The 22,708-nt window shown below is 41.4% G+C and overlaps 1 protein-coding gene across 11 annotated transcripts in view; it reads right to left on the bottom strand.

The window, feature by feature from the left end:
- The window catches only part of EYA4 (EYA transcriptional coactivator and phosphatase 4), a 306,307-nt gene that overhangs the window by 130,435 nt on the left and 153,164 nt on the right, over positions 1-22,708 (bottom strand). The window lies entirely within an intron of this gene.

Raw genomic sequence — 22,708 nt, 5'->3', positions numbered from 1 at the left:
ATCTATTTTACACATGGGAATGTATATATGTCAAACCCAATCTCCCAATTCATACCACCCTCCCCCCACCCCCTGGGTCCACACATCTGTTCTCTACATCTGCATCACTACTGCTGCCCTGGAGCTGGGTTCATCTGTACCACTTTTCTAGATTCCACATGCACGCATGGATATATGGTATTTGTTTTTCTCTTTCTGACTCACTTCAGTGTGCATGACAGACTCTGGGTCCATCCACATCTCTACAAATGACCCAATTTTGTTCCCTTTTGAGGCTGAGTAATATTTGATATTTTTTAAGAAGAGAATGATAGAACAAAGTAAAAAAAAAAAGAAAACTTGAGCTGTTTCTAATTACAAAAGCAAAACTGACCATATGAATCATTTCAAACTCTTTTTCTCCATTCTTACAGAGAGGTTAGAATTGATTAGAATGCATGCCAAGTGAGTAAGAAAAAGTGTACAATTTAACATAAAAGGAGCAGATGCTAACTAACTGAAGTTAGTTGGAAACCAGATCATAATTTAGAACACCTCAAAGGTATTTTGAAAAATAACACTGTTAAAAGAGAATGTAACCAATAATACTTTGTATACTATATTACTATCCTTGACTTAAGTGTGGAAGCTTTGAACATGATGTCCAAGGGCACAAATTCAAAGTCAATTTTCATAAATTTTGCTAAATAAAGTCCTTATATTGGTGCAGACTGTTTATACAAGGGGGCTTGCATGTAATTTTCTCACTTTTATCTGGATCAATTTTGGTAATGATGTTGTTTTGCACATATGTTTCATTTTTATATGAAACTTATAACTAGAGAATAAAATGCAAATAACCTAGAGATAAGTAGATAAACACACTGCTATTCTTATGTGTAAATCCAGAAATATAAAAAATCAAGTAATGTCAGAGGATGCATGAAATCTTTATGAATATTATGAAATTTGGAAACCTGAGTTGCCATTTTTTTAGATCTAACTGTTTAACTGGTCCTTCCATCTATGTTTTTACAGTAATTATACAAAACTCTCTGTATTTTCTCTTATACAATTTTGTTTTTACTGTGACAAAATTTTATACACTGTCATTAAACAATTATCTTCCCAGAGTAGATTTAAGAAATCTACTCTGGAATAAAATGGGCTTGTTGCCAATTTATCCATCTAATGTGGAGGAACAAAAAAGGCTGTGAACATTTTCAAAAGTCAGGAGACTACTTTTAAGGTCAGAAAAATAAAAAATATTGTCATTTAATGAGAACTTTGTTTCATGTCACAGTATAAATTCCTGCTAGAATCCAGTGCTATATAACTAGCTATATTTTGATTTTCAGCAGATGTTGTCAAAGTTGACAACATTTTTCTGTGAATCATTAGAAAATATTTTCACTGAAAACATAGTCTTGATTTAAGACATAAGTACTCTCATTTGATTTTTGTCCTCAACAGCCTATATTAACCTGTTTTTAACTCCTTAATTTTTCCCACTTTTCTATACCACACACGGGAATCTTGATCTAGTGAACTAGCCAGATAATGAGTAATACTGAATACCAGTTTCACATAGAAATCCTCTAGTTGAAAGAGGGAGAAAATATACCAAAGTACTTGTTTAACAAAAGTAGTTTCCTTTTGTCCTTAATGCTTCATTAGCAATAATTTTATATTTGCTCCAAATTAAGTGGTTTACAATCATAAAAAATAAACTATGACATAAATACACTTGGTCTGACACTAAAAAAAAAAAAAAAAATGAGCATGTATAAATTATGCCCAGAAAATCCACGAGCAAAGCAAGCTGATTCCCTTCAGACACTGACCTGGATTTGGCATGACCTGAGCTGGCACTGCTCTGAACAGCGGAGTGAAAGACTGCAGACCTTGGAAGGCACACACTAGCCAGAAGATGAATAACCATGTAGTGATGCTGTACCTTATACTTATTTAATTAACTTTCATCCACGTGCTTTATGATTAATCTTTAAACAATTCCAACCCTTCCACATCATGAAGCAGAGATGGCATCAGCTCTAGCAACCCTGTGCAGGTCTCTTGTTTATATACACATTTCACTAGTTAACAGTTAGGGGCAGGATTTTACTAAATACAATTTTAATTTGCAAATTGGCCTCTATTTAAAGAAGTCATTCCAGGACTTTCTTTAGGAAACTGCTTATCCCCCGTCTACAGAATGGACAATATGCCAAAAAAAAAAAAAAAAAAAAAGTCCACAGTTTCATCGAAATTTTGGACTCTGCTATCTTAAACCAAAGTTTTCAAAGTTTATCTATAACATGCATGCAAGAGGAGCAATTCTAGGAGAGAACTTTGAAATAAGAAACACATGTCAGACTTAAGACATTTAACTCTTACTACTGACAATATCGACAGAAAAGCCCACTGGATAAAAGTAACATGAAAAATATGATTTAAAAAAAAATAACAGCTGGATGAATCTGACTCCCTAAATAAGAAGGAATGGAAACCTGTCCTGACAGTGAGAGTTCAACCAACTGATGCAACTTTGCTTCAGAGGTAAAAATTCAACTTAATGAAAGTCTATTGCATAAAATTTTTTCTTGTGAGAAAAAGAGATTATTTAAAAAGTTAAAAAAAAAAAAACAACTCTTAAGTCTTTCAAATAAACTAGTTTAAACAACCTCTCACCCTTCCCAAGACACACAGAATCAATTCATATGGTTTGTAAAACCAGTTTGGTTACTCTCTGGAGTCCCATGGTAGAAAACAAGCAAGCATTCCTTTGCTAATCATCTGATTCTTGACTTGAACACAAACCTACATTTTGCATGTCTTATCTTCTTCCAATTGGATTTAGCAGCCCCTCCACTTTAATTAAAAGGACCCTCAATGCATGACCATGGGAGAAAGGATGCACGAAAAGATATAACGTAAGGAATTTAGGAGTATATCATCCATGCAAGTAAAATAAATCAATTCCAAAACTTTTCAGCCCTTGTTTAGAGCACTCCTAAATGAGAAATCAAAGAGAGATTTGACCAAAGCCAACTATTCCTAACATTCCTCAAAGATCACTACTTCCCCCTACATGAAGAAAAAAATTTCCACAAAGTAAAATTCAATTAATATCAAGAACCTGTTAGATGAAATTGAACAGATTGGAAATGGAATGGAAAGAGTAAAAGAAGCATTGGCCACATAAAAACTTTGAAAATAACTGTGAAACCTTACATTGTTCTTTCCCATTGTCAGGAAAAGGCCTTGAGTTCTGACTTTGAAGCTTATTGACTGTCTAAGTAGCACCTACAGTCAAATGATGTTATTGGGATACCAACCTTGCTTTGTTTCGCTAAGTTATTGATAGTTTGAGCTTTGCTGTCTATACTCTCACATGGATGCCCTTGTTCCAATGTCAAGTGTCCCTGAGAGTCCCGGCTGAGGTTAACTATCAGAGGCTATAGAAGAGAGCGCTTTTCCCCAGCAAAGCTGAGTGACTCCTTCTGGGATTCTGGAAGGCTGGCTTCATTAGCATCATTTTCTAAGCTTTGTACTTCTCATGTTCTTAAAAACATCCATGAGACACATATGTGTTCTTTAAGATACACAGTAGCCGCCTCTGGTTACAAGCCATTGGGTACCCGAGGAGGCACCTATTGGGAAAACACACGAGGGAATTTGGGGTTCTTCTCATAGTGACAGGATCACTACTGAGACCTGGAAGAAGGCAGTCCTGACAGTCCAGCAATATTCTGGGCAGTCTTGCTAACAAAGAGTTGACTCTTAAAATCTCCCCTTGGAGAAACACTGGTGGGTCATCCACACAATGGGTCTAGTCATGTACACACACCTCATTTTTCCTCTACATTGCTGTAACCAGCGTTGCTTTTCTTTTTTTAGTAAACAATACATAATGAGAAACAGAGAATAATAACCACACCAAGAGCACCTTTGCGACATTATGATTAAAAGAGAGCAAAAGTCAGCGTCTGAGCTACAGCAGCTGGTTCTGTCTCCCACTGGATGCCAGGCTTGATGCTCCCGCAGCAGCTGCTGCGTGGAGGCTTGGCTGCTCCCCGGGCCCTCTGCCAAACCACATTAATCATCTTTCTCCCAAGCTTGATAGCTAACATCCCCATTAGTTGTGACTCTGGATCTTCCATCAGAAGAATACTAGAAAATGAAAAAATGGGTAACCTGTAGGAGATAAATAATACAGGATTATATTGAAAGAGGTAACAGAACAGGCTTCACTTGAAAGCAGGACTCCATCATAGGCTGGACTGTGGATGTTGAGCTATAAGCCCAGGATCTATGGAAATGACATACCAACTGGAAAACTAGACCCCCGCCCCCCTACCGCCACCAAGGAACAGCCCCAGGGCTCATACCTAGACTCTCAGTCGCCTAAAAGAATACCCTAATTATCTGTGTAACCGAATAAAATCATAAATTCTATTATGCTTATTGGGGTCTAACCAAAGGCCTATTGGTAACTGTCCACTGTTAACTACCTAGCTTAAGGCACACAAATCATGGGTTTAAGGCATATGAATCACGGGATAAAGTTGATTGTATCTTTCTTTTCCTTTGTCAGACTCGTTTCAGAGAATTTGGGGAGCTGGGTTTGAGCACGTACACTTAGGGTATATAAGTTAGTTACTCAGTCATGCCCGACTCTTTGCGACCCCATGGACTGCAGCCCACCAGGCTCCTCTGTCCATGAGATTTTCCAGGCAAGGACACTGGAGTATATAACGTTATTAAAAAAATTGCTTGGGGGCCTTGGCTAAGAGGAGACTCTGCCTTGGGCCCGCCGGTGTAATGAACTGCACGCCACTATCTGCACTGTCCTCCTGAGTGAGTTTGTTTCCCAGAACGCGTGGCTACAACTTTGGTGCATTGGACGGGAAAACCCTCACTATGAGGAGACAACTCCCATTTGGGACTACTCTGAGGCCTTGCAGCTCGTATCCTCTAGAGGGGGGAAGGCGCCTCGCCCTTCTGGAAGGATTCTGCTTCTCAATGCCCGGACCTTTCACGTTAGCAGGTAGTGGACAGCAGCAGGGGAACTGAGCGCTCAGGTGAGGAGGAACCCACCCGGCAGGGTGGAAGAGGGGGCCTGATCACCCCCCTGGGAGGGACTAGAAGGGGCACGGACCCACAGGAGCCTGGAACAGGCAGGTGGCGGCGACTGCCTGGTACACAGGTGGACGAGCATGTTAGGACCGAGGCAGGAAATTTGTGAAGGTCATTTAGGAGGTGGTGTCCAGGCCGTCTTGGGGAAGATTATTACCAAGCGATCTCCAGGAGATTGTTAGGAGAAGAAAATTGGTCTTTGAGTGCTCGTATTCCACCCTCCCCAAGGAGGTGTCCCATCTGCTGTGAAATTACTGACCCCCTCGGAATTATCAGGCTACAAGGAGGGGGATACATGAGTAAGATTGGCTTTTCAAGAGAAAGCCTGGGGTGTGCTATATTTAACCCATCTGTGTTTTCATCTGCACCTGATCAAGCCCACCAAGGCAGACCAGACTTTAAAACTTAACGGAGAAACATTCTTGGACCACGTGGTGTTCTGGTTCGGCTGTGCTGACTGGCAGGTGAAGACACGCTGATCCCCCTTCTCCCTCTGGGATCTGGCAGGTAAGGCTCTTCTCACCCCAGCTAGGAAGGATTCGGAATGACAATTTAAGTGTTTCATTGAGTGGAAATATCAGAAGTACATAGGGTACCAAGAACTTCGTAGACAGAACGAAAAGGAAAAGTAGAAGAAGGTCCGAGAAGGTAAGCAAGATGGAGGGAAGTGAATCTAAGGCAACTTTATTGGAGTCCATGATTAAAAATTTAAAGAAGGGATTTGGAGGAGACTATGGGGTTAGGATGACACCTAACCGCCTCCACATACTCTGTGAGGTCCAATGGCCCCCTTTGCGAGTAGGATGGCCACCAGAAGACACCATGAACTTAAAAACAGTGGAAGCAGTCAATACAGTGGTCACAGGAGAGCCAGGACACTGGGATCAATATCCATATATAGACTCATGGCTAGGGTTAGTTCAGGACCCTCCTACTTGGACAGGGTTCTGTATCCAGAAGGGAAAGGGAAAAATATTAATGGCACAAAAATTGACTGGTGATAAAAAAGGAAATTCTACAGGATTTGGACAATGATGACCTGACCCCTCCCCCATACTATATAATGACGCGCTCGCCTCCCCGTGCTCCACCAGGACCAGAGGCCGCCTTAATGCCCGATCCAGGGCCAGGTGAAGTACTGCAGCAGGTGAAGTCCCGCTGCTCTTCCACCAGCTCTCCTGGAGATCGTAGAGCCGCCATCTCCGCAGGCTCTGATCCCAGCAATGGAGACCTCTGGTCAACACCCCCAGAATTCCACCTCACTGACTGTATCACTTCTCCCGGTGAGTACGGAAGGGAAGGGGGAAGAAAAGACAGGAATTAGAGGCTGCGCTCCGCCAAGGAACAGGGGAAAGAACCGCACTCCAGATGCCCCTCAGAGAGCTGCAGCAGCCTCTGGGTCAGGACACATGTGGGCACTACCATCTGCCCCCCGCGGCTGTTATTCCAGCCGTTTCCCTCTGCGGATGCATTAAACTGGGAGAGACATGCTCCACGGTACTCGGGGAGCCACAGCCATGACTAGGCCAGTGGAGACTATTTGTCAAAACCACCGCCTACATGGGGTAACATATTCCAACTATAGTCTCTCTTTTCAGCCCTGAGGAGACACAGGATCCTCACTGAGGCCAGAAAATGGTTCAGAGAAATGGCACCTGGGGCACTGCAAACCCGCAGCGGTGGGAGAACCAGCCGCCCCCGACGAGAGGCCCGACTGGGGCTGTGACCCAGGGGAAGGGAGGGGCCCCCTGGAGAGACATCGGGCAGCCTTTTTACAAGGCCTCAAGGCGGGCCCAAAACCCTATGATATGGCAAAACCCTCCGAAGTCATTCAGAGGGAAAGTGAATCACCCTCTGAGTTCTATGAAAGACTGTGCGAGGCCTGTAGACATTATACGCCAGTAGATCCAGAGGCTGCTGGGTCTCAGATGGTGATAAATGCAGCCTTTGTGTCTCAAGCCTACCCTGAAAATGTCAGATGGGGGGACACCAAGTCCTCAGGAATTTTTATACATTCCTGAATGCCCAGTACCTTTGTTGGGAAGAGACTTGCTGTCTAAATTGGGGGTACAAGTTACCTTTCCCACCCATGAAAGACCCACTCTTCGAGTGGGTTCATCCACCTATTTACTCTTCCTCGCTGTAACCCCTCAAGATGAATGGAGGTTGTACAGTCTCCCGAAAGGGAAACCGGATGGGCTAAACAATCCAGAGAGAGAGTTCACTCAACAATTCCCTGGTCTGGGCGGAAGACAACCGGCCCCCCAGGCTGGCAAAACAAGCCCCACTGGTAACAGAACTCAAACCCAGTACAATTACGTCAGCACCCGCCTTGGGCCTGCCAGACCTTGCTAAGTCGTTTACTCTTTACATGACTGAATAGGACAAGGTAGCTATGGGAATCTTGTCCCAGACTATGAGGACATGGGGCAGACTCGTGAAACCACTGGACAATGTTGCCCCCGGGTGGCTGGGATGCTTATGGGCAGTTGCTGCGGTTGCCTTGCTGGTCCAGGAGGCAACCAAGCTGACTTTGGGCCAAAATTTGATCGTAAAAGTCCCACACGAGGTCAACACTCCCCTGTAAGGGGACCCCCATACATGGCTGTCAACATCGCGGATTACTCAGTACCAGGGACTATTTTGTGAGAACCCACGTGTTACTACTGAGCCTTGTCAGGCCCTGAATCTGGCCACTCTCCTTCCTGTGGGAGAAGGTGGGCCCTCACATGATTGCAAGGAAATATGCCAGCAGACCTGACTTGAGACCAGCCAGCCCTGGACCCAGATTTGGCCGTGTGCATCAGTGGCACCAGCCTGGTGAAACAGGGCAACTGTCGGGATGTGCAGAGTCGTGGAAGAAACCAGCGCTGGGGCTAGCTCTCTGCCATCACACTGTCCGCTCAGTGGGCAGAACTATAAGCTCATATCCGGGCCCTCCAGCTGTCAAGAGGTAAGAAGACAAACACTTACACAGACTCCAGGTATGCTTTCGCCACACTGCATATACACAGGACTCTGTATAGGAGAGAGGGCTTTTGACAGCTAGTGAAAAAGATAATAAAAATAAGGAAGAAATTAAGACCCTATTAGATGCTGCCTGGGAACCAGAAAGAACTGCAGTCATACACTGCTGAGGACATCAAAAAGAGGATAAACCCCGGGCCCGGGGAAATAGACTGGCAGATAAGACCACTAAACAAGCAGCTGAGGGCTTGCGGGGACAAATGAAGCCCCTATTAAAGCTCTCCTATTGGTGGAGCTGCCTGAGCTAACGCTGGACTCTACAAAATACACTGAAGCCCAAAACCAACTAGCTAAAGCGGAAGGGGCCATCAAGACTGACAAGGGATGGTGGGAATTACCAGGTGGCAAATTATTGGTACCGGAGGAACTGGCAACCACTCTGGTAAGCCAAACACATCACGCGGCCCATCTAGTCCATGATAAACTGGAAGAGCTAATTCGAAAATATTTCTTGGTTCCCCGCCTCTCTTCCCTATGCAGGACAGAATCTCAGAACCACACTGCCTGCTCACAGGTCAATGCTGCCTCTTGGCACAGACAGAAACCTCCGGGGAATTCAGGTAAAAGGCACGCTGCCCTCTGAACACCTGGAAGTGGATCTCACTGAAATGAAACCACACCAATACTACGGTTACCTGCTGGTCATGGTATGTACGTTCTAGGGATGGGTAGAAGCTTTTCCTACCTGGACTGAAAGAGCATCAGAAGTAGCCTGGTGCCTGCTTAGGGAGATAGCTCCCAGATCTGGGTCTCCTACCAGCATTGGATCGGACCATGGCCCGGATTTCGTAGCTGATTTAGTATAACATGTAAGCAAAATGTTAAACATCAAGTGGAAATTACAGACAGCATACAGGCCCCAGAGTTCTAGGATGGTGGAAGGAACCAACCGGACACTTAAACAGACTCTCCAGGCGGATCACAGAGACTGACTGCTCCTGGGTGGATTTGTTCCTGACGGCTCTGTTCAGACTCAGGATGACCCCATGGTCCCATGGCTCATCTCCTCTCGAAATTGTGTGTAGGAGGCCCCCTCCCATAATAAAACAGGTGTCAACAACTTTGCCTCAGGTAAGGCGAGATGAGATTTCACAGCAGATGGAACAGCTGGGTCAGGTAATAAATCAGGGAACTAAGTTTGTATAAGAAAGGGTGCCGTTCCCCCTTGGGGAACAGATTCACGAATTTGTGCCCGGGGGTCAGGTGTGGGTCAAGGACTGGAAACACGACTCCTTGGCCCCACAGTGGAAGGGTCCATATACTGTTGTCTAACCACCCCTACAGCAGTTAAAGCTGAAGGTGTCACTCCCTGGATCCACCACATGAGGGTGAAGAGACATACCAGGCAAACCCAGAAAACGCTGAGTGGGCTTCGCAGAGGGACCGCACTGACCCTGGAGAGACTAAGGTCATCTTAAGAAGAAGGAAAAGAAGATCCCGGACAAGCCCCTTCATGATGGAGCTGTACAATCAACTCCTGCTGCTTGGCCTCATCAATGTGATTTTGAATTTAACTTCCATTTCAACTCAAGATATTGTTTTCATCTCATGGGCACATACCTATGCAGACTTCCACAACACCTCCAACTGCTGGGCGTATGGGGCTATGCCTCTGTCTGTGATGGGTGGACTTCCCTGGTGGATGTCACCGCTCCAACAAGGAGATTTTAAACCACTGTGTTCTTTTCTGGGATGATAAGAAAAAAGTTTCCTTTTTCTTGTCAATCATAATCTCTCCCTGCTCTCTTGGTATAAGCCAGACTTACAGTCAATAGACTCAGGTCATGGGGTTACAGTTGATGTAAACACCAGTGTCATAGAAGTAACAAAAGGCTATACCTCATATTTAAAGAACAAAAGGAAAAAAGTTCCTTGACCAGCAAGGGAGAACAGGCCTCTAAGTATGCTGAACAACTCTACGAAGTCTGGGATGAATATTTCTCGATGACCCCAAAAAAGGGTCAATTAATTACACCCGCCACTGTATGCTGGGAACAAAAGGTAGGGTTTGGTGACCTCCATTAAACCCAAAAGAACTAAAATATATGATGTACCTATCCCCCCAAAATATAAACAAACATTCGAGGTCACATACCAAGCAGTCCATCTATTGACCAGGCTCTGATTGGAACTATAACCCTGGAATCCGCTGCGTCGTGCCCAACGGAACCCAATGGCTTTGTGGGCCTAACCTTTGACCTTGGTTACCAATTGGCTGGGCAGGCCGCTGCACACTCGGATTCACTTTTGCCCATGCCAGCATAAAGCCTAACCTACAACAAGCCCTGGTAAATCTACCTTATGTACATTCTAGTTGGACAAGGTCTGTATTTCAACGGTATGAGTATATTGCTGCCTTATTCATACCTTCTATAGGGACAACAGATATTATGATTAAAGTAGAGGCCTTGACTAATTTCACAAAACAGGCCCTCCTAGATGGTACTAAAGCCATGCAAGCCTTAAATGAATAATAAATCCAAATGAGAAAAGCGGTAACTCAAAATAGAATGGCTTTGGACATGCTCACAGCTGCTCAAGGAGGGACCCGTGCTATAATTAAGGTTGAATGCTGTGTATATATTCCTGACCGATCCGTCAATGTATCAGTCACTTTAGAGGACATGAAAACCCAGGTAAAAGCAATGTCAAAAGAAAACATTCCTTTCTGGACTTCGGTCCTATCCTGGGTGAAGGGTGATTGGAAGAAAACTGTATGCACCATGTTACCAGTTGCCTCATAGTTCTGCTTTGTGGACCCTGCATTTGACAATGTAGTATGAACTTTGTAACCCAAAGGCTGGTGTCATTCTCCCAAACTGGTGGTCGGAGAGCCCGGGTGCAATATAGGAGTGATGCTCATAGTCTAAGTTAAGAGCATCAAGAGGGGGTACTGAAAGAGGAAAGAGACAGAACAGGCTCCATCTTGAAACAGAACTCCATCTTGGGCTGGACTGTGGACTTTGAGCTCTATGCCCTGGATCTATGGAAACGACATACCAACTGGAATACCAGACCCCCTGAATGGAAGAGCCCCAGGGCTCGTACCAAGAGTCTCTGTCGCCTAAAAGAATACCCTAAATATCCGTGTAACCGAACAGAATCATAAATTCTATTATGCTTATTGGGGTTTGACTACAGGCCTATTGATAATTGTCCACTGTTAACTACCTAGGCTTAAGGCATACGAATCACAGGTTTATCATGGGTTATCTTAGATTGTATCCTTCTTTTCCTTTGTTCAGACTAGTTTCAGAGAATTTGGGAAGGTGGATTTGAGCACGTACACTTAGGGTATATAAGGTTTTCCCAAAAACTGGTTGGGGGCCTTGGCCAAGAGGAGACTCTGCCTTGGCCCGCGGATGTGATGAACCGCACTCCACTATCTGCATTGTCCTTCTGAGTGAGTTTGTTTCCCGGAACGCGTGGCTACAACAAAATCACTTCATGTAACAAGGTTGCTTGTGTTCTTGAAAAGATGGTATTATTTTTGAGAAGTATGGAATTTCTACAAACTAATCACATGACAGAATGCAACAGACAAGCTCTTATTTAAGTCAAGCCTATAGAACAGAATATTTCAATCAACAGCACATTTAAAAGGAAGTCACTTTTATAGAAGTAATTCTAAAATGTGTTATGATGATAAACACAATTTAACTTTTACCTAAAGAATCAAAGTGAGCAACTAAAGAGAGTCATTACACTGTACTAAGGGTTTCCCTCAGACATTACTAATGCAGACAGGGCTTCTAGCACCATGCCACAACATCCCACAGGATTAAGCATTTTGCATTCTTACATTTATGCTTCATTATTTTTCCGTTCTTTTATATCATGCTGTCACTTCTCGATACTATCGCTATGACTATTTGTAATAGGACCAGTTGTTTAAATTCACCTAATATGTAGCAGGTACTTAAGTGTCTTCCCTACATTGCTTCATTTAGTCCTTTAAAGAACCTCATGGGAGAATGGTATTATTCCCATTTTACAGATAAGGATATTTGAGGCACAGAGAAGTAAAGTAGTTTGCAACAAGGCCAAACGGCTGGAATCTGAACTCAGTCAGTCTACCCCATTTGCTTAGTATGTCAAGTGAGCAGGGCCACATCCACCTTACTATGGTGTGAGTCTGAAAAAACCTGGGCTTCCCAAGTGGCACAGTGGTAAAAAATCCCTCTGCAATGCAGGAGACATAAGAGACGTGGGTTCAATCCCTAAATCAGGAAGATTCCCTGGAGTAGGAAATGGCAACCCATTCTGGTATTCTTGCCTGGAAAAACCCATGGACAGAGGAGCCTGGTGGGCTACAGTCCACAGGGCTGCCAAGCGTTGCACATGATTGAGCAGAGCACACACTTGAAAACTAAAGATAAATGTAGTATAAGAGAACATGCACTCCAAGACAGCATCAGAGAGAAGCAAGCATGTGAGTTTGGGGGAATTGACTCTTGGACACCTAGCTCTGTCATCAGGCTTCTTTCTTTCTCTGTAGTTCACAAGTATGCCTGTGTAGGTCAAACCTGTTTGATAACTGAGTGTGGCAAGTTTGCTGAGCTTTGGAAATTAATTATAATTACAACGAAAACATTTTATAATATAAGCTTATTTATGTTTATCTGAGGTTGGATATGTTTCCATTAGAAATTTACTTTTTTAGGAAAAGCAGAATTTAATTTTGGTTACATGAACATTAAGAATATAAAGACAGTTATTTGGCACAGTAAGCATGCCAGAAAGACATCAAGTATCAGGTGATAGAAACTCATAAACACATGAACAAAGAACCCATTCATCCTTGGCTTACTGAAAAGCAAAAGAGAACACTGTGTAGGTTGCTAAGACAACTGAGATGTGATGATTAAATGTGAGATGATGAGCAGTATCTCTGTACCTTTACGACTCAAATTTTTAGAATCTTTACTAAGCTCTAATCTATATTTATGGCTGCAACTTTAAGAGCATTTCTTAAACAAAAAAAAAAAAGAAGAAAGAAAGAGAAACCAAACAGGCTTCAGGCTTTTGAAGATGCTTAAAGTCTTCTGATCAGAAGAGAGCCCTGGTCTTAGAGAATGTGTGTGGTGTGGCAAAGAGAGGTGTTCCTGGCTGGGGATCAGCCCCACCTTGTAGCAATGATGGATGAGGTGCTTGCCAGAGACTATTACGATGAGTCAAGAAAAAATATTTGCAACTGATTCATTTAAATTCCAAGTAAATATTTTCAAAATACGGGAAAGGCTAGAAATAGTTGCTTTTTTTAGAATGTTGCTATTTCAAATTTGAAACCCTGGGCTCTCTGTTTTGGCTACACTGTTCTCCTAGTTGTTGCTTGAATGTGCCAGGTGGGCATGTTGCATTGCTCAACCCTAAGGGAGTGCACTTTCCCCAGCTTTCTTCTTGACTTAACTTCAAATCTTTACTTACGTAACAGCCGATTGAAAATCACAATCTACTCCCCCAATACTCCTCATCTCCCCTTTTATCACTAGAACTAATCACTTTCTAAGATACTCCACTGTTACATACGCTTCTATTTTGTCACTGAAGTATCTCAAACTCTCAAACCAGTGCCTGACACACAGCTGGTACCCAATAAATGATAACTTGAAGGGCAAGAATAAATGTTCCTATAATTGAACTGCTGAAAAGAAAATTAAGGTCCTCTAGTTTGTTCTCATTTTAGGCTGACCCAATATAAAACGGGACCCTCAATGTTTCTACTCACATTGAATAACAATTTTAATTATTACTGTGATACAAAGCAATGTCTTATCTTAGCTCCTCTGATCTTCTGGATAAAAGTCACTAAACAAATGCAACTTTGTGTGATGTGTTACTCTGACCAAATTAATTCAAAGCAGCTCACAGTCTCCAGAAAGACTGCTTTAGATTATTAACCATAAAGACTTCAGAGGAACTCAGTTTACTGTAGAAGTGACTGGCCAGGAATATAGCCATTCTCTGGAAGTCATTACTAATACATGCAGGGAAGTCAGGCATTTTCTCATTTGGTAGAATAATGCAGTTTGTCAGAAAGAAGAAGCCAGATTCCTTCCACTGCCATCATGTCTATTTCAAGTCAAATCTATTATTTTATATTCTTAACACACACAAAAATACATGATACAGAAAGTTTAGAAAATGTGTTTAAACCATGAAAAAAATTGTGTATAATGTCTTCTCCAAAATAACCACAATTTGCTAAGTGTCTCTCAGGTCTTTTAAGTAAGTTTCACTGTTGGTTCCCTTGCCTCCACGCACCTGTGCCATGACTGATCTGTCATCGCAAGTACAATTTTAATAACATTATTACCTGATCAGAAATCCACTGGTGACCTCCTAATGCCTGAAAAGCAGGTGGCCAAAATTTCAAGTTTGGACTCCAACTGATTAATGGCTGACTGTATTTCTTTAGGTATGCTTGAGAGTTGGCTTCAAAAGAAAGGAAGTCCAAACCTAGACTGTCATTTTGGCAAAATTGCCTTCTGAAAAATAAATAATTTAACTTGCAGGATGAAGTGCATTCATCTATTATCTAACAACAGATTAACCACAGGAAATGGAGAAAGTGATTTATATTTGGATTGGTATTTGAGAGCAGAAAAGGAGATTGCATTTAACTGGTCAACTTGAGGATGGGGGCAAGAAGGTTAAAAATGGGTAGCAGGGTTTATAAAAAGAGGTGAATGGAACTTGTCTTACTTTGAAGTCTGGTTGCCATTCCACTTAATGCTCTCTTAAGACATCTCTGCTTTGCAGATCATAGTTTGTAGATGTCTGATAAAAAATCGTGCTCCAAATCTCCGTACTAGTGAAACAGATAACCAGTGAGTTATATGTAATCAGAGAAATGATACATGCTGGATTAAAATGAAGGACTTGGGGCAAGGGTGCTGGATAAAGTAGGTGGGCAGGGAAGAGGTAGAAAGCTGAGGGCACTTGATCAGTTATCCGCTCAGCATCCTTTCCTTGGAAGTTGTTCTCACCACGGAGTCATATGCTCCCAGAGGTGGCTCTGGAAAGCCACTCAGGTATCACTCTCTTTCCTAGAAATTCGGAAGAGAAATAAAGAAAAGGAGAGATCTTATTATATGGGTACCTAAAGAGGTAAAAATTTAAAAATCAGAAAGAAGCAGTGTCACATGAATATTTTCCTCCTATAAGTCCAGGAGCAAAAATAAGACTGAGCAGCCAATGGGCATAAACAGAGAGAAAGACAGTGAAGCTGCCAAGCAGTGAGGACACAGTGGAGAAGAGATACACAGAAAGTCAGTCCCTGGTTTCCAGACCTTATGAGGTCCAGTGAGCCCTATCTTCTCAGTTTATCTAAGATACTATACTCCTGTTTAAAATCAGAGCAAAAAACCAAAAACCTCCCCTTGTCTACTTAAACTGGTTCACACTAATAGCTGCAACTAATAAAGGTCCTAACTAAAATAACTAGGAATCCAAGCCAACCACACTCTATGCAAATTTACCTATTTTCCAATCTCATCAACTATTCTCCACACAAATCAAATTAAGACTAGTCACCCACTGTCCATAAAAGATACCTTTCATTTCAGTTTCTAGTTCTTTCCCTCCCTCTTAACCTTACTGTGGTTTCTCTTTCCCCCATTTCTTCAAATCTAATCTTTCCTCGGATACCCAGCTGTTGCCCTAAATCTTCCATTCGACTCTCCCTAACCACGTTAGCCCACAGTGTCCAGCACTCAGGCTATACTCTGGTGCCCCATTCTCAACTATTCCTCAGTGAAATGAGCTCATCTGTAGGACAAGCACGAAGTCCTGTCCTACACAGATGCTGGCGGGTAACTGCCCAGCACACAAAGAGTATCTTCAGTCTAATGTCCACGCAGGAAACGGTGACAGAAGGGACTGAAAATCAAGGTACCTAAGCAACTGGCATATACTCTTTTTTTTCTGGAATTTCATGTACTCGTCTGTCAATCTGGACCTAAAGGATAAAAATTAAGTGGAATCAATGAATATCTAACACACCAGAATAAGGGCACCAGGAAAGTGAGTATCAGGTAGCCCAGGTAATCCTTGACATCTTATGGACAGCAAATAGGCATGAATAGTATATGTCCTTATTTTTAACATCTTGCCCACAATTTTACTTTGAAGGTTATTTGTTCATGCTTCTATGTATACTCTGAATATCTACTAAATACTGTCAGATTAATGACTAATGCCATATGGAAAGTGCATTATTTAAGAAAGGCTTGTCCAAAAATCCCACAGACTAGAAAGGCAAGGTTGATATCCAGTGAAGCCACAGAGGATTTGTTGTGTTAGCTCAGAGGTGAGGTGATAGAAGCTTGAACTTTCATAGTGGCAGTGGTCAGGGGCAGGGGCAGGGAAAAGTGATTCAAAACACAACAGAGGAAAATTATACACAGTTTGATGACCAACAGGATTTGGGAAAGGAAAGAAAGAAAGAAGGCTTACTCCGAAGTTCTGAGGCAGGACAACTGAGAGCATTATCACTGGACAGAAAAGATGCTGGGGGAGGAAAAGTAAACATTACGACTCTTCAAAGGGAGTCTGAGACGGCTGAGAGAAATCCCTAATAAAATCACATCAGGAGTTTGTATCTCTCCCAGGAGAGACTGCATGCTGACTGTGCATATTTGGAAGTTATCCAGGGGGTGCTAGTGGTAAAGAAATTCGCCTGCCAATACAGGAGACACAAGAGACGAGGATTCAATCCCTGGGTCGGGAAGATCCCCCGGAGTAGGGAATAGCAACCCCCTGCAATATTCTTGCCTGGGAAACCCCAAGGACAGAGGAGCCTGGTGGATTACAGTCCATGCGGCTGCAGAGTCAGACACGACTAAGCACTGAGCACATTCACTTAACAGGTATGTACTGAAGATCTGCTACACGTCAGGCCCTGCACTGTACCCTAATTTACAGTGCGGAGCAAAAGAAAGCAGAGATGATGCCTCACTCTGTGGAGCTTATCGTGTAGTGCATGAAGCAGGCATTAATCAACGAGGCTACCCCAAAGGAGAAGCAGATGCAGCCATGAGGTCCTATGACAGCAGGACCAGAGGTAGCCGGCTGGCCAGCAAAGGCCTCCCTAAGAAAGCAGCGGTGCAGAGAGGAACACCAGAAGGATGAGCTGATATTCAATAGGTGAGCAAGGCTGGGGAGGGGGGTTCTAGCGAAAGAAGGGGAGACCCAGCCTCTGGAAGGAGAAGCTTGGCGTCTGTAAATGTGGATCTTCTGACAGAGGCAGCCTGATTGACGCTGAGATCAGAGTAACAAGAAGTGGCCGGAGCACTCCAGACACTGGGCTACATCAGGAGTTCTCAACAGAGACTGTATGTGAAAAAAAATTAAGTGGAAGGAAAGCAAAAAATGATCAAGAATAGAACCTCAAGATCTGAAGATAGTCAATAACGTCACTAAATCCAAGAAATGGTTAAATAATTCCATGAACTATACAGCCAGTTGTGTTACTGCAAGAATCTAAGTTTACTGGAACTACATTATGAAAATTTGAGGAAATGCAACCTGGTATTAATAATTTTTGATGCTTCTTGGAGACAGGATATTAGGCTAGATGCCCCTCTGATTTGACACAGTGAAATATAATGTGAGTTTTCAGCAAGGAGCCCTCAGCTTTCACTGCTATGAAAACAATATAGCATTTAATTTTTTTGACAGGCAATTATATACAGATAAACATTTCAGACTTCTGGAATTAGTGCAATAATTATTTTACTAGAAAATAATCATGTATAACTTAATACCTTAAACATAACATTGTCAAATCATAACTATTTACATAAGATGAATTGGTTGCAGTTTTTAAGCTATTAAAACATAGACATCGAATAGCTAAACTTCCTGAGGTTCACTTACATATTATGATATTAAACTGAGACTAATTCCAAAGCTTTGTTGAAAGCTGGAGAGTTGTTCTGCCTTTCTTTTAATAATTGTAGTTAGTATTGACTAGGAAACCCTCCCCATTATACACAGAGTCCTCTGTCATTCACCATGTGCAAAAACTATCGTCTTAGCTATCCATACCATACGTACTCCCTATGTATATACTTTAATATTCTCCTTTAGATCTCTTTACTATAATCTACTGGCAATACTGTAGCCACATTGAGAGCAAAAATAGGAAAAGAATTGGTATAATTCCTAGAAGTCACTTCAGAGCTCAATTTCACCAAAATTTTTATTTCCATGTATTCCTTAATTAACAAAACAAGTACGTAACAAAACTGCCTGATTTGTTTTATTTCCTTTCTAAGTTCTTGATCTCTTCTTGGTGAAAATGCTCTACTACTTAGAACCCAAAAAGGAAACAGTGAAGAGAAACAGAAGTTCAACAGACATATCATTTGGGTATTATGGAAACTATTTTAACATAGAGGCACTCTAAGATATTTGCCAAGAATGAAATAAATTACTTCACCTCATATGACGAATGAAAGGCAGAAGAGCTAAAAAACAGGTAAAGCTCATAGAACCTTCTAACTTCATTCATCTAGGTGATATCTATTACATTAAAATTAAACAAAACCATGTATTTTTAGGGATGGCTCATGTAAGACACAAATCTGCAAAAAGTCACCATGAACATAGAAAAAAAAATCAACATAAAAATGACAAATCAGATTTTGTTTTAAGATGGTCTGTCTAATAAGACTTAATTTTAGGGGAAGATAAAGCATGAGAAATAAAACTTTTAGTTTTCTCATGTACCCATTTTAAGGTTAACATGAGTTTTAGGAACAAAGGCCAACAACACTACATTCTCAACATTGTTATGACACAGAGGAAAGTGAAAAAAAAAAGTACATTTAAGGAATGTCAGTTTTTCTATGAAGCACATTGTATCGCTTTCCATGTACCACCAGGTTCAATACAGTATTATAAAACTGAACAAATATGGACATCTGGCTTCCAGTATATATACATAATGTTATTTCTAAGAGGACATTTTACCTTCCTGATACTGCATGGGTTTGTAAACTCTCTTTTTACTAATCTACTAGTCACATCTGCAGCTCAAGAGTCTCTTTCCAAAAAAGGAATTAAGGCCAAGCAAGACAAAGAATTTGCTGATACACATATGTCACTCCAAGAATTTCCCTAACAAAGTCTCCACGCCCAATTTAATTACTTCCCTACTGTAAAAACACTTTCCATCTGCATGTATTCTAATCTTTTCAAATCCAAAACCAACACACTATAAAGCTAGCTAAATAAATGAATGATATTAGCTTTAGGTTCCAAGACAGGGAGCATTTTATAAGGCCGTGGGGCTCCAGCCCCCATGCATTTTGTGCTGATACAGTATTTCATTTTGAGCTCAGCCCTTTATGTTTAGAATAGAATTACTTAGCCCCAGGCCTTAAATCTCTCTCTCCCTCTTTCTCTCTCTCACACAGACAGGGAAGGGAAGGAGTTAGGGGGAGAGAAAATATGAATGTCTGTGGTTCTTAATAAGCAAAAAGAATGTACCCGTACATGTATACGCTAAAGTAATGCTCTCCAGTGTCTATAATAAAAGCATTTTCATATAGTTTTTTTTTTGGTTGTTCATAAAAAGTGAATCTCAGTACATGCATATACTGAATACTATTTTTGGCCTCCGTTGACTTGTTGACTTGTTTGGAAGTTGTATCCTTTCTGTGCACGATGTTCTTTAGCTCTTCTTTATTCTCTATCTGGTGTTCCATCACTGCACTAAATAATGCCATTATGGCACTCCCAGATCTAACATCTGTGAGTAAACAGAGAATCCAAGAATAGCCATCTCTTTTTGTTCCTTGACATTGTGAAGGTGTGGAGGTTGTCTTTTGCACCAGAAGTTAGGAGAAAGGACCAGACGTTATTAGAATGTTTGGGCAACGCTGAACCAATAAACAATTCCAGGTTTTCTTGAAGGCCTTTCCATCTTGGGTTTTTATAAATAAGATTTGTTTTATTTGTTTATTTTTTATGTCACTAAGCTTTAGTGTCCTTAGAAATTGACTTGCCTTAGGTGGTGCAGTGGTGAAGAATCCAGGTGCCAATGCAGGAGACACAGGTTTGATCCCTGGGTCAGGAAGACCCCCCCCAGAGGAGGAAATGGCAACCCACTCCAATATCTTGCCTGGAAAAACCCTATGGACAGAGGAGTCTGGTGGGCTACAGCCCATGTGGGTCACAAAGAGTCAGGCACAACTGAACATGCATACCTGGGAAGGATCCATATATTGCAGACTAGAAAACTTTTATAAGCAGCTAATCCATGGCAACTAAATAGTAGTTTATAAGAAGTCAAGATATTTTTCAATTAATATATATTGTATAATAATATATAATAAAATGCATTTAAAATAATCTATTAGACATATTTACTGTAAATGTAAAATTGCATTTTTAAGGCTATATGGGCTGGGATTTCCTAGATAAAAGAATGATCTAGTTTCAGGTTTAAATACATTGAGATCTGAACTCTCACTTCTCGAACTTATTGATATAAAGTGTAAACACTGAATCAGCTTAGTGACTTTCTGCTTGTTTAAAATCTATTAAAGTATAGCACTATTTGTTCAAAACTCTTGAGTGGCCTCAAAAATTAAAAAAATTGATATACAGTATTAATAAAAATAATAATTATGTTGTTCTGTTTTCCCTACTACCCATCAAGACCAGCAGCTTGCAAAGACTATCTAATTCGCTAAATAACAAGTCATACGTGGGTTTCTCATAGACGTCAGCAAAACGGTCAGGAAGGAAATATCCAGAAGCAATAGGGCTTGAGTTTCCTCTCTCCATACGTCCTGGAATTACTCTACTGTGTCAGAAAAAATTTAACAGTTCACCCATTTCCGAATGTTCCGACAAACTAAAACTATTTGGTTTTATATTGATACCTAATCACAAAAGACAAAGATCAAATGTTAAAAATCCTATATCATATCATATATTAATACTTTTGATGATTCTAAATAAAAAAACACATACAATAATTTCACTATCTATCCCTAATATATATAGGAATTAATTACAGGAATATCATATTACATAAGAACAAAGATTTACTCAAACTGTAAACAGACTGTATATAATATATACTTGCTTTCTAAAAGGAAAATACGGTGGTCATTAACATTTTACCTAGATCTGTATTGTTTTACTGTACCAAGAAAATCACTATATACATCATAGGCTGGAGTGAGTAGGACAAAATAAACTAGACCCACCTCATCATTAAACACAAATTTGTTAATGCAATAAGTTGAGTTATACCATTAATATTAGGTTGGCCAAAAATTTCGCTCAGGTTTTTCTGTGATAGTATGAAAGACCTGAACAGACTTTTTGGCCAACCCAATATTACAATATGAAGGGTGTGTGTGTGTGCGTGTTCAGTCATGTTCAGCTCTTTGTGACCCCATGGACTATAGCCTGCCAGGCTCCTCTGTCCATGGAATTTTCCAAGCAAGAATACTGGAGTGGGTTGCCATGCCCTCTTTCAGGGGATCTTCCTGACCCAGGGATCAAACCTGAATCTCTTGTGTCTCCGACACCGGCAGGTGAATTCTTTACCACTAGCGCCACCTGATTACTATTGCAATAGTATTTAAAATACTTTTACTGACCATTTAAAATTGAGGCCTGGATTTTTAAATAAAAACAGTGAAAATGTATAGGCCTAAAAATGTCTGTTGTGCAGGTGGTCCAGGCACAAACAACTAAATGGTGCCAAAGCCCTATAGGTAGTGGTCTGACACTTTAATTCATCATTTCTTCAAGCTTTATAAAGCATAAAAAGAATATCAGGGCTTCCCTGATAGCTCAGCTGGTAAAGAATCTGCCGCCAATGCAGGAGACCCCAGTTCAATTCCTGGGTCAGGAAGATCCCCTAGAGAAGGGACAGACTATCCACTTCAATATTCTTGGGCTTCCCTGGTGGCTCAGGTGGTAAAGAGTTCGCCTGCAATGTGGGAGACCTGAGTTCGATCCCTGGGTCGGGAAGATCCCCTGGAGGAGGGTATGGCAACCCACTCCAGTATTCTTGCTTGGAGAATCCCATGGACAAAGGAGCCTGGTGGGCTACAGTCCACAGGGTCGCAAGGAGTCGGACACGGATAAACTGACTAAGCACAGAGAAAATGCCAAGTTAATTTTGGTTGTTCCAATTTGATGACATTCTCAAAATCTAGCAACATTTGATTGAAAAAAAAAGGTAGATTTTCAGTAAACACAGATTTAAAAGGTATCCCATTTCTGGCAAAATTTCAGATGTGAATACATAATAAAAAGAGAATAGAAAGAAAAATGAGGACGAACTTAATGAATATTATGGGAATATATTTTCAAGTATTCCTAGAGATGTTTCCACTATTGTTCTTTAAAGCTAATTTTCATCAGTGCCCTTTTATTAAATATCATGAATAATGAAATCCCTGCCGGTCTAATATATGATTTCCATACAGATAGGTTCCTGAACTCCATGTTTTACATCACAGTTGTATCTGGAGTATAACATCTTATGAGTTCTCCAAAGCTGCAATTTTTCTTAGTGAAGTCTTGGCCT

The sequence above is a fragment of the Cervus elaphus genome, chromosome 26 (assembly GCF_910594005.1).
Source record: "Cervus elaphus chromosome 26, mCerEla1.1, whole genome shotgun sequence".
Lineage (NCBI taxonomy): Eukaryota > Metazoa > Chordata > Mammalia > Artiodactyla > Cervidae > Cervus > Cervus elaphus.
Note: the sequence above shows the minus strand (reverse complement) of the source record. Positions and strands in the feature narration are given on the sequence as shown.